Source organism: Leptonychotes weddellii, chromosome 12, assembly GCF_054177405.1.
Source record: "Leptonychotes weddellii isolate Sample4059 chromosome 12, ASM5417740v2, whole genome shotgun sequence".
Lineage (NCBI taxonomy): Eukaryota > Metazoa > Chordata > Mammalia > Carnivora > Phocidae > Leptonychotes > Leptonychotes weddellii.
In genome coordinates this window covers 44,773,674-44,785,487 of record NC_138380.1, presented here as the reverse complement: position 1 = coordinate 44,785,487, position 11,814 = coordinate 44,773,674, and the positions used below count along the sequence as shown (strand labels likewise).

The window sequence follows — 11,814 nt, the reverse complement described above, 5'->3', positions numbered from 1 at the left end:
CCGCCCGCCCCCTCCCGCCGGCCGCCGGCGCTTTGTCTGCCCGACCGCCTCCGCCCCACGCCCGGCGGCCCGCAGCCCCGCAGCCCCGCAGCCCCGCAGCGCCGCAGCCCTGCACCTCGCGCGCCCGCCCCCCCGGCCCGGCCCGCGGCCCCCGCCTTCGCCCTCTTCCCTTTCTTTCCCCGCGCCTTTGTCTCCGCCTCGCTCCCCCTTTGTGTCTCTGGGAAGACTCGGCCTCAGATACCAGCGACCCCACCCGGCCGGCTGTCGGTGACCCCACAGGCCCCCGGGACGCACGGCCCGCTGCCCTGCGGACAGCACGTTTGGGGAAGAAGTTAGTGGCAGTGAGGCCGCCACCCTCACACTTGGCACCTTGCCCGCTCCCTTTTCCTTCCCCCCGCAGCTCCCCCTGTCCTCTTCACCTCCAAGAAGGAGGACCTACTGCTGGCTCTATCGCTTTGGCCTAAAGTAGTTTTTCTCCCCTTTCCGAATGCATATTTGCGGAGCATAGCCGCCCGCTCTGGCTGCTAAGAAGAGGCTGATCAGCGGGTGCAGCGGCGCTGGTAAGGAAATGAGGTGGAGAGAGAGACACACACGCTGGCTTTGAGATAGGTCGTTGCCGGCGAACATTGAAGCTACTGGGATTCATTTTCCTGGGCCTCTGTCGCTGTGCCGTGCGCTGGGGCAGCCACTGGCCGCATGTGGCTGTCGAGCACTTGGAAATGTGGCTAGTCTAGATCGAGATGTGCCTGCCGTCAGGGCAAAATACAGTCTCTATGAGAAAAAAGAATGTAAACTCCCAATTTATTTAAAAATACTGCTTGGATATTGAAAAGATAGTATTTTGGGTGAAGTAAAATATATTATTAAAATCTGTTAATTCTGTTTCTTTTTACCTTTTCAAAAAGTGTGACTACAAAGAACATGTAAAATGACATTTGTGGCTCACATTGTATTCCTGTTGGACAGTGCTGGTCTAGAGCCTTAAGCCCCAAGGAGCTTTCCTCTAGCCATGTCCTCTCACCTGCCTGCAGGTGCTTTGGAACAGGGCAGGGACAGAGGGAAGTATCAGACGCCCAGGAAAACAATTAGAAAATCGTCGGGATTATTACTGAAACACTGAGGAGCAGCAGAGGCTTAGATTGCGTGAACTAGCTGTCCCGCTCCCTTCGTTCACTGTAAGGAGAGCCCCGCACTCCCACCCCAGTCATGCCACAATTCCAGGGCCCAGCCGTCTGTGTGTGAAGTTGGGCCTCTAGGAGTGGTTTGTGCCTTTTAGGAGTTATTTGTCGCACACTAAACTTGCTGACATGCCGTTTAGAAGAGTGAATACTGTGTATGCACTGTAACTACTATTTCATAAGGATTTTTGGTGTACATTGTTACTCAGCATGACAGGCTGCAGAGTAAGGGCTCCCCGAGTATGCATTGACACGATGCGCTGCAAATGATCCAGGCATGGGGGCGTCCCCAAGTGGGCACTGACTCCACGCTCGGCCGTGGCTCCTACAGGGCTTTTATGGCGCAGCTTGCCAATGATCCGTGCATTAAAGACTCCCCAAGTACACATTGGCACGATAGACTGGAGTTGTTTGGGTCTACCATGGCAATGATCCGGGGATAATGGCGGTGTCTTACGCACTTTCATTGAGGTTGGAGTGCTCCTGGTCCTAACGGCAGAACCGGAACTGCCCCAGTTACGTCCCATTGGGACTCCTGGTGCAGAGTGCATGGGTCTTTGACCTCCTGCATCATGACGCTGGCACTGCTAACACTTGTTGATGTTTTCACTGACGCGATTGAGTTAGCTTTTTTTTTTTTCTTTTTCAAACGTACTTTTGTAATTCACTTCCTGGATTGGGTGGGGGGAGTCCATGTACTGATGGTTTCATCTGGTTAATAATAAGCTGAAGACCTCGGAAAGGTCGTATGTAAAGTGTAAAAGAGGTTTAGAGAGAGTAAGTTTGGGAGATGCATATGACTTTCAGAGTTAATATGGAATAAATAACTTCAGTCCTGAGAAAAATCTAGTTGGCTAAACTGAAATAGATAAAACAAGAAGGTGGTAAAAAGATGGAAGACACTTTTAGAAATCATAAAAAGCATATATTTTATAGTAAAGTAATTCAAACACTGCCAGAGTATGAACTAAAAAAATAAAATTCTCTGGTTTCTTTCTGACTTCTATACCAGCCATTGTTATAACCTCTGTTAATATTTTGGGTATATCCTTTTAGTAATTTGTATACATATACAAATATATGTATCATTTGTTTGTTTACACAAATGGGATAATACTAAACAATACCCTTCAGTGCTTTGAATTTTGAATTAATAATATATCAAATGTCTCTCCTCAGCACATTTAATCTCTTGCATTCTTTGTAGTGATTGCATGGAATTCCAGGGTATGGATGTAACCTTTTTTTTTTTTAATTTTTATTTATTTATTTATTTGAAAGGGAGAGAGAGAGAGAGAGCATGAGCAGGGGGGAGGGGCAGAAGGAGAAGCAGATTCCCCACTGAGCAGGGAGCCCGATGCGGGGCTCGATCCCAGGACCCCAGGATCATGACCTGAGCTGCAGGCAGATGCTTAACCGACTGAGCCACCCAGGCGCCCCTGGATGTAACCATTTAAAAATTTATGTTATTTCAACCATTGCTGCAACGAATATACTTATACATTTGCAGATTTGTGCAAATATGTTCATAGGGTAAATTTTTAGCAGTGGAAGTGCTAGGAAAAAGAGATGTACATTTAAAATGTTGATGCATAGGGGCGCCTGGGTGGCTCAGTTGGTTAAGCGACTGCCTTCGGCTCAGGTCATGATCCTGGAGTCCCGGGATCCAGTCCCACATCGGGCTCCCTGCTCAGCAGGGGGTCTGCTTCCCCCTCTGCCCTCTTCCCTCTCGTGCTCTCTGTCTCTCATTCTCTCTCTCTCTCAAATAAATAAATAAAATCTTTAAAAAAAAAAATGTTGATGCGTATTTCAAGTTGGCCGCTAGAATGATTGTACTGTCTTTTTTTTTTTTTTTAAGTAGGCGCCCTGCCTGGAGCCCAACACAGAGCTTGAACTCATGACCCCGAGATCAAGACCTGAGCTGAGATCAAGAGTTGGATGCCTAACCGGCAGAGCCACCCAGGTACCCCATAGAAAGATTATACTGTCTTATACTCCAACTAACAGTATGTGTGCCTATTTTCCCACTCCAGGCCAATACAATGATTATTTATCATGGGGGACACTTCTAATATGTGCGAGTGAATTTTCCCATCATGTTTTCTGCACAACTTTATGGTGAGAGCCCAGCCCTGGGGGCTGTGATAAATGCAGTGAAATGCAGAAGTCAGACTACAAAGTAGGAAGTCCTGTTAGTCAAGATAAAAAGCGATTGCTCCACAAAACACACCAACATCAGTTGAATTTTATAATAGCCTATCAGTATGGGAGAGTTGGAATTAAATCACGTTAATTCATCATTCAGGAAATATTTGCTGAGAAGTTGTAAGTGACTTTTCCACTGGATTGTAAGCCCCTTGAGAGCAAAAGTTTTGTCATGTTATCTTTGTGGCTTCTAACAGATTTATGGAGTGAGGCCTGGCCTCGGGTTGTTTTTATTGTTGTTACTGTTTATTTGCTTGTTTTAATTTGGCCATTTATTGTCCACTGCATACGTGGCTATATACCGGGCTCTACCTGAGGCTGGGGATTCAAGATGGCTGACACTTAATTCTTCTAGCAGCTCACAGGAGGAGACACAGGGGAATGTAAACCAGTCTGAAAATTCACATAATATGGGCAAAATGAACAATAAGCAGCTAACTCTGATGGAGTAAATAGTTTCCTCAAAGTTTATCTGAGCTGGGTCTTGGAGGAGGATTAGGGAACCGTTTCCATAGCAACAGGGTAGGATTTCTAGACAGAGGAAACCACAATTGTGGTTGTGGGAATGCTGGTGTGAATGGCTCACAGAGAGGAAGGGGAGCAGAAAGGAAAGCGCTGCCTACTTCCGAGGAGGCATTGAGTCAGTCATTCTGGAGCATGAAGGGAGTGAGGCATAAGGAAGAAGTGGGGTTCTCACTCAGGCTCTAAATCTGAATTGCAGTGGGGCATTCAAAAGTCATGGAAATCCTCTAGCTTCAAAGTGCCACATTTGTAAAATGGAACATGTAGGCTACGTAATTTCTAAAATATTTCTAAAATTCTATCGCCTTTGAGCTACAGGATTTGAACTTGCCTGCAAGGACTTTATTTATCTTTCGTTCTGTGTGCCAAGGAGCACTGTGTGATATTTCAGGGTGTTCCTTTAAGATGGTAGGAAGTGGCTCGTTGTAATTTGCTGGAACTAACTACCATGGCCACTTACTGTGATCTCAAGACTGCATATACTTTTTAGTAGTCCCGCCCCCCCCCCCAAAAGATACTAATGAGAATGAAGAAGAAAACAAAACAATAGCAGGCAGTGTAAATCTTTTGATAATTACTCCTCGGATGCAACTAGATCATATCTTTACTGGAAGTTGGACAGACACTGCTTAAATTGTTTCTCCGAAGTATATTGCAGAGTTGGATGTCAAGTGTCCTGTTTCTTGGATTCATACGCTGAATAAATTTCATAAGATTTGATAAGCATGCCATCCATGTCCTTGTCTGTGGCAGGGTGAAACTTTGGACTAAGGCAACATCTAAAGACAGAGAGAACCCTGTGGCTTTTTTATTAGAGACCTCCCTCCAAGCTGATACCAGTACTCTTTGAGAATTATTAGCCAGTTCATCTTGCCCAAAAGAATGAGAGACTTGGTTTAAGTCTGTGCTGACTTCCAGATGAACTTTACGTAATTCCCCTAATTTTTAGGCTCAGGGTTTTCCACGTTGTATTTGAGGCTATGTAGAAGAAAACAAAATAAACACAAGCAGACTTCCCCTAGGACCAAATATGTGGCACAATAACATCTCTTGTGACCAGTGACTAGCCTAAGATTAGGAAGTTAGATGAAATGATTGAATTATGGAAGAAGGATGTCCTGTCATCCCTACTGGTCCCTGTTCAGTGTCTTGAATTTTACAAATGAAAGCAAGAGGTCTGAGAGGCTCTGCTGAAACCTCACAGGGTTGAGCCATCTGCCCCACATGTTGATGTTGGGGATTTACAGCAAAGTTTCCCATGAGATCACCTCCTATGTGGAATCCTTGGCAATGACCTCCAAGAGGAACTCCTGACAAACCAAATTTGCTATTTTCATTGGCATGGAACAAAGCCTGGGTGATGAGAATAAATTTCTAATTTTCTCAGATATCAAACAGAAGCACAAGGTTGTTGAGAGTATGAAGAAAGAGAATTCTTGCTGTGTAGGTAAGTAGGTGGCAATCACTAATCATTGTTGGGATTTTGGGGACATGCAGTCCTTGTTCAGACAACAGTCTTTCACAGTGATTTACTCCCAGATTCCATGAGGAGAGTAAACATTGTTTTGAAGGAATGGTCATTGTGGAAGAATGTGTCCCTTAACCAGTATGAGGTAGAGCAACTGGCAGAGCACGACATATGTTCTTCAGGTGTCTGGAGCTCATGTATTTGTATACCAGCAAAGACCAGAAGGTCCAAAAGTACACACCTGAGAGTCGTGAGCAACAGGTAAATGCTAGTTGTGAGGGCCTGACTGGTAAGACATCACCCTGGAATTTTTTCATGGCCATGATTTACCAAGATTATTGAGATTAACTTCATAGTAGTTGTATAGTTGATATTTCTGAAACTCTGTTGTGATTGTGAAGTTTGATTCCTTCTTGGGGAAGCTTGGGAAAGAACAAAATTATATCACCTAGAATTGATGTCCAAAAATTTTTATGTGCTTATGATCTAGCAAAGTAACTAGATCATGTCTAGGTTGTCAATAGGAACTAATCAAATGATGAATGAAGAAGGAAGGAAGGACTCAATGTTAGATAAAATATAAAAAGCTAACAGAATTGTTTTTACCTAGTATGACAATACCTACTTATAAAGAGAGAAATTACTGCAAGCCTAAATATGTAGGTGGTAGGACCTAACTGCTTGTCACTAAAACATGAAAAAAGAGAAAAAAATTAGAAACAGTGATCAATTTCTAAGGCCATCACATCCTTCGAAAAACCTAATTATAGGAAGATCTCTCAGAGTAGACCTCATTTAAATCCAGACGTGTCATCAATTGACTTGAAATCTTAAGTTTCTATTCCAACAAAATAGATTTGAATAAATCACACATACCTTGTGAACTGTACTAGTGTCTCAATACTTAAAGCCTGTGAAGCTCCTAACAGTGAAATTAAAACTGAGGAGGGAACGAAGAGCCAATAGAAACTTGGAAAAGTCATTCCAAATTTATGAAAAAAAGAACAGATTGTCAAGATAAAGCAGGAAAGTTCCATTAAGGAATTCAATTTTTTTTTTCACCTTAGGAGACATATATGGCATCTTCAGTAAATGAAATTCGGACTATACGCAGAAGATTGAATTCCTACAAAGGTCATTTAACTGCAGAAGACAGAGCCCATACTTCACATCATAGAGCTATGGAGAATGCAATGTCATACACAGAATTGGTTTTCTGGCATAAAATGTAAGAGAGCTTGAGGATAAAACCTAGATAATAAGTTTTATTTGGCACCAACATTTTAACATCGGATCTTAAGAGGCCACCAAAACTAGGAGACAGAGAAAGCAATTCTTCAGTGGCCAATGGAGCTGCTTTAAGAAGCACCAGATCTTTCTTCATCTCCTGCTGAATTCAAGACAGTCTCTCAGTGTACTTTTTTGCAGGGTAAAATGTTCTGTAATTGGAGATGCTACTATGATAGTTTTCGAAGTGAGATTAACAGGTGAGACACATCAAGACGCTTGTTAAATTTTAAGGGCAAATTCCTTTACCCCTTTATCAGCAGTAAAACCTTCCCAGATGATTCTTAAGCACATCCAACTTTGAGACCTCCTGTGGTTAGGGTTGCAAAGTGTGATCTAAAGTGATTGCTCTGTTCCTTTAAATATTGAAAGTTATATATTGGAGGAAATAGGCATGGTTAAACAAATATTTCATTTAAAAAATAAAAAGTTTTATTATTTTTCTTGGTAGAAAAATGGTATATGTTCATTGTAAAAAAACAAGTGTTTTTTTGGAAAATACAAAGAAAGTATTTTATACACTCTTTAGATTATGATATTAACTCTTTGCAAATCATGTTTGTTGCAATTATTTTTCTGTTCGTCATTTGCTTTTTTTTATTACAGGGATTTTACATTTTTTTAATGAAATAAAATGTATCAGGTTTTCCCTTTTCATTTCTGGCCTTTGACTCATGATAAGAAAGACTGCCATTTTTCCTGGATAATAAAAATCTTTATTCTTTTTTCCGCTATTACTTTTACAGTTCCAATTTTTACATTTAAATTGTTGATCCCTCTGGAATTTAACTCAGTATAAAGAATGAGACTAGGATCCAGCTCTATTTTTTCCAAATGGCTAGCTAGTTTTTTCAAGATCATTTCTTGAATAATTTATCTTATTCCCACTGATATAAAGTGCTGCTTTTATTATGTACTAAATGTCCATATATACTTTCTGGGCTCTGCCATGGTCATTTGATGGCTCCGTACATTTCTGTGCCAGGACCACACATTTTAATATCTCATTACCATTCATTTTTAGAATTTTTCTGGCTATTTGAGTGTTTATTCTTCCAGATAGATTTTAGAATCATTTTTTAAGGGTTCAAAGAAGATCCTTTTGGGATTTTCATTAGAATTGCATTTTATATATAGATTACTTTGGGGGGAGAATTGGTTTCTTCACAATTCTGAGTCTTAGGTGAGAATGTCCCTTTGTGAGTGTGTATCACAGATTTTGCCTGTTTCTCATGATGTTTGTTTCTGGGTGTTTTTGTGGGTTTTGTTGGTATTATGATTAATCATATGGTTCTTAGGTATGTGCTACCCCTCTGCCATTGACTGTAAGCTCAGAGCTGGATTGTGGTGTTCTAGGGAGTTGCTATGCAATAGAAGCCTACCAAGTGGATCTTTCACGTAACTTCCAGGTTGCCATGAGGGTAGATTCTCCTCTCTGAGCTTCTTTTCTCCATCTGTAAAACAGGAAACCTGGCAAGAATCTGTAAGCATCAGTGATGCTACCTGAATCACCTTATATAGGGCTTAGCACTTAGTGAGTCCTCAGATATGGGAACTATTTGAGGGCCAGGTTAAGCAGTTCATTTCAGAATTCCTCACAAGGTTGAGTTACCTTGAAGCCTTCAAAAACATATCCATAGCCCGCAGATTTTTAAAAACTGCTCTTCATGGTGTGCCTGGGTGGCTCAATTGGTTAAGTGTCTGCCTTTGGCTCAGGTCATGATTCCGGGGTCCCGGGATGGAGCCCCGCCCGGGTCAGGCTCCCTGCTCAGCGGGAAGTCTGCTTCTCCTTCTGTCCCTCCCCCTGCTCCTGCTCTCTCTCTCTCTTCAATAAATAAATAAATCTTTTTAAAAAAAGCTCAATAAAAGCACTGTTCTAACACCCTTCCTTCCCAGCACCCCCACCCCCCATGATAGCATATTTGATGTGAATAGGAGATCTCATACAATGACTGTCTAGTTCTGAGCAAGATCATTGCTGAAAGGTTTGGTCCCAGCCGCATCACAATGGGAGGCCTGATTCTATCTTCTTACACTGTTAATTAATGGTTGCTTAGGGAATTGGGGGAGGGGCTTCAATGTGTTAATGGCTTAGAAAAATACATCTGAGGTACACAGACCATTTGGAGTACCCAGTTAAGGATGATTTGCCACCTATAGGAGAGCTTAAAGAAGGCTTTCACAAACATGGGCATTCAGCTAAACCAGTAGTTAGCTCCACATTCTTAATGGCATAATCACCAGCATAACCAATTCAGCATAATGGCCTGTTAATACTGAAACAATTACTTTGGATAATAAAATAACACTTTTAATTTGCTTGACACCAAATTCGACCTATGTGGATCATCTGATGGTGAGGTGAGGGGAAAGGGAGTCTGTTGAGTTCTAAATACATTATAAAGCGATAACACTTAATGTACATAATGTACTTCAGGTCTGAGATGCTTTAAATGGCTAAGTGGAAAAATCAAACAGTTATCAGAATATACTGTTGCTTTGGAATTTGCCTAATACTTCATAATTTATGTACTGATTTCCACAAGTTTCTTAGGAAGAAATGGTTAAACCCTGAAGTTGATGTACTTTGATTAAATTTGCTCATTTTATTATTTTTTTAAAAGATTTTATTTATTCATTTGTGACACAGAGATATGGAGAGAGAGAGAGATCATGAGCAGGGAGAGAGGCAGAGGGAGAGGGAGAAGCAGGCTCCCCACTGAGCCAGGAGCCCGACGTGGGGCTCAATCCCGGGACCCTGGGATCGTGACCTGAGCAGAAGGCAGACACTTAACCATCTGAGCCACCCAGGCGCCCCAAATTTGCTCATTTTAAACACCTACTGTGGGAAGTGCTGTGAGAGATACAATCAGTACATTTTTGTTGAGTAAAAAATAATGCCATGTTCTAGGAGGAAAATGTAAATTAATTGCTGCACGATCTTTATATCTATTTTTCAGACACTATAAACTGTTTTTATTCTGTGCTTTTTTAAATTGAATTTTTAAATATATTTTTTTTAAGTTTATTTAAGTAATTTCTACTCTCAGTGTGGGGCTCTAAATCACAACCGCGAGATCAAGAGTTGCCCACTCGTTACTAAGTCAGCCAGGTGCCCCTAATTGAATTGTTTAAATTTTCATCCATTGTTTTAAAAATCTTTTGGGAAGTAGGTGAGCTTTAAATCCTAAATATTTCAAAAGCCTCCCTATATATACCTCCTAAGTGGGTGACCAAGGCGGCCATCTATATTTTGGTCTCATAGTTTGTTAGTGTAGGCAAGGACCCTTGTTTTTTCATTTGGAAGGAGAAGAGCTGGGACCAAGCTTCTGAGGCACATACCATATATATTAGGGATTCCAGTTGGCCTCTTCAGTTGCCTGATTTCAAAGTAATATTCCTAATGCATTGCTGATTGAAATTTGACAATTAATGCCTTTTTGCTAACTATGTCTCTCATTAAAAGGCAAACGCTCCCTGGAAAATATTATGAGTTATTAGTCATTTACAACTTAGAATGAATTTATAACAGTTTTCTTTTTTTAAGTTTTTTTTTTTTTAATTTAACAGCGATAGAGAGCACAGGTAGGCAGAGCGGCAGGCAGAGGGAGAGGGAGAAGCAGGCTCTCCACTGAGCAGGGAGCCTGATGCGGGGCTCGATCCCAGGACCCCGGGATCATGACCCGAGCCGAAGGCAGACGCTTAACCGACTGAGCCACCAGGCGCCCCGAATTTATAACAGTTTTCTTAAAATAAGGAGATATTAATAAGTATGTTAAGGAAAAAAATTGATGCTAGCTAAAGTCATCTACCAAATTATAATTAAAAACCAGATAGTTTATAGAATCCTTTTTTTAAAAAAAGATTTATTTATTTATTTATTTATTTATTTATTTATTTATTGGAGAGAGAGAGTGCATACAAGTGTGCCGGGGAGAGTTGTAGAGGGAGAGAGAATGCCAAGCAGACTCTGTGCCAAGTCCGGAGCCCGACGTGGGGCTTGATCCCATGACCCTGAGATCACGACCTGAGTCAAAAGCAAGGGTTGGATGCTTAACCAACTGCGCCTCCCAGGCGCCCCAGAGTCCTTTCTTGATAGCAGATATTGATGTGTTAGAGATAAGATTATACCGGATATATCTTACTCTTGTTTTCTATTTAGCATTGTATCTGTTCTTCCAATGACTGTATACTATTCCAGTGAATGGCTTCACCAGAATTATTGTTCTGTTCTTCTACTGTTAGACGATTGCATCTTACTGATTTATAATATGAAACATGCTTTTAGGTCTGCGAACTACCTTTTTATAAATGTCTTTGCTTCCTTTTTTTTTTTTTTTTTTTTTTTTTTAACTTTGGGCTTTCCTTCTCTGAGATGTACCTGTACATACAAACACCAATCATTGTTAAGTGGCCCTCTTGCCTTTTAGGATTAGGGGGCTACACATAAAGTGTCCTACATCACTGCTGTTCAAAGTGTGGTCTGTGGACCAGTGCATGTCTGTGAACTGTTTGTTACTGGTCCACAACGAGAAAAACACATAAATTGAGAGGAAGTGTTTAGATCTTAAAATTTCATAGTGTTTTGACTTTACTACACCATCCAAGAAGTGGTCAGAAGATTATCTTATAGGATATTGAGCAGGTTGGGTTCTGAGTCTTGCGTGGTGGGAATCTATAGGCATATTTGAACTCTGTTTAATGGCAGATTGCACAAAACAAACAAGCAAACAAACCAGTTCTTCACTTTGCACAGGCTGAGAAGCACTGTCCTAGGTCAGAGTGGAGAATGCAAGCAGCCAAGGTCTTGAAAGCTCCATAAACCCTCACAGTGGGGAGGATAGGACAATAGTCAGAAGACAGACTTGGTTCACATCCAGTTTTGCTTCCTAATTAGCAATTACTAAAATTACTAAAGTGTTCTGTGCCTTGGTTTCCTCATCTGTAAAAGTAAGAGTAGAATTAACTTTGTAATATGATCCTACAGAGAAATGACTTCGAACATTGCCTGCCATGTATTAAAGGCTTAATAAATGGAAGGTACCATCATTATGTCACTAAACAGCACCCCGAGCAGAAGTTTGGGAAGGATTCCTTTGTGCCTTATTAATTGCAAAACATACAGCTCTCGAGTGAACTCCCCCTTTCTGTATG

The 11,814-nt window shown here is 41.4% G+C and overlaps 1 long non-coding RNA gene across 38 annotated transcripts in view; it reads left to right on the top strand.

Annotated features, from left to right (window-relative positions):
* Positions 1–6: 6 nt before the first annotated feature.
* Positions 7–11,814, top strand: part of LOC115940325 (uncharacterized) — a 134,420-nt gene continuing 122,612 nt past the window's right edge. For 30 of the 38 annotated variants that reach the window (XR_014139244.1, XR_014139275.1, XR_014139274.1 and 27 more), the window contains exons 1-3: positions 7–560; positions 3,037–3,141; positions 5,293–5,352. This is a non-coding gene — a long non-coding RNA (uncharacterized LOC115940325). The remainder of the gene's footprint in view (positions 561–3,036; positions 3,142–5,292; positions 5,353–11,814) is intronic. The other 8 variants (XR_014139270.1, XR_014139268.1, XR_014139272.1 and 5 more) reach the window with 3 other exon arrangements.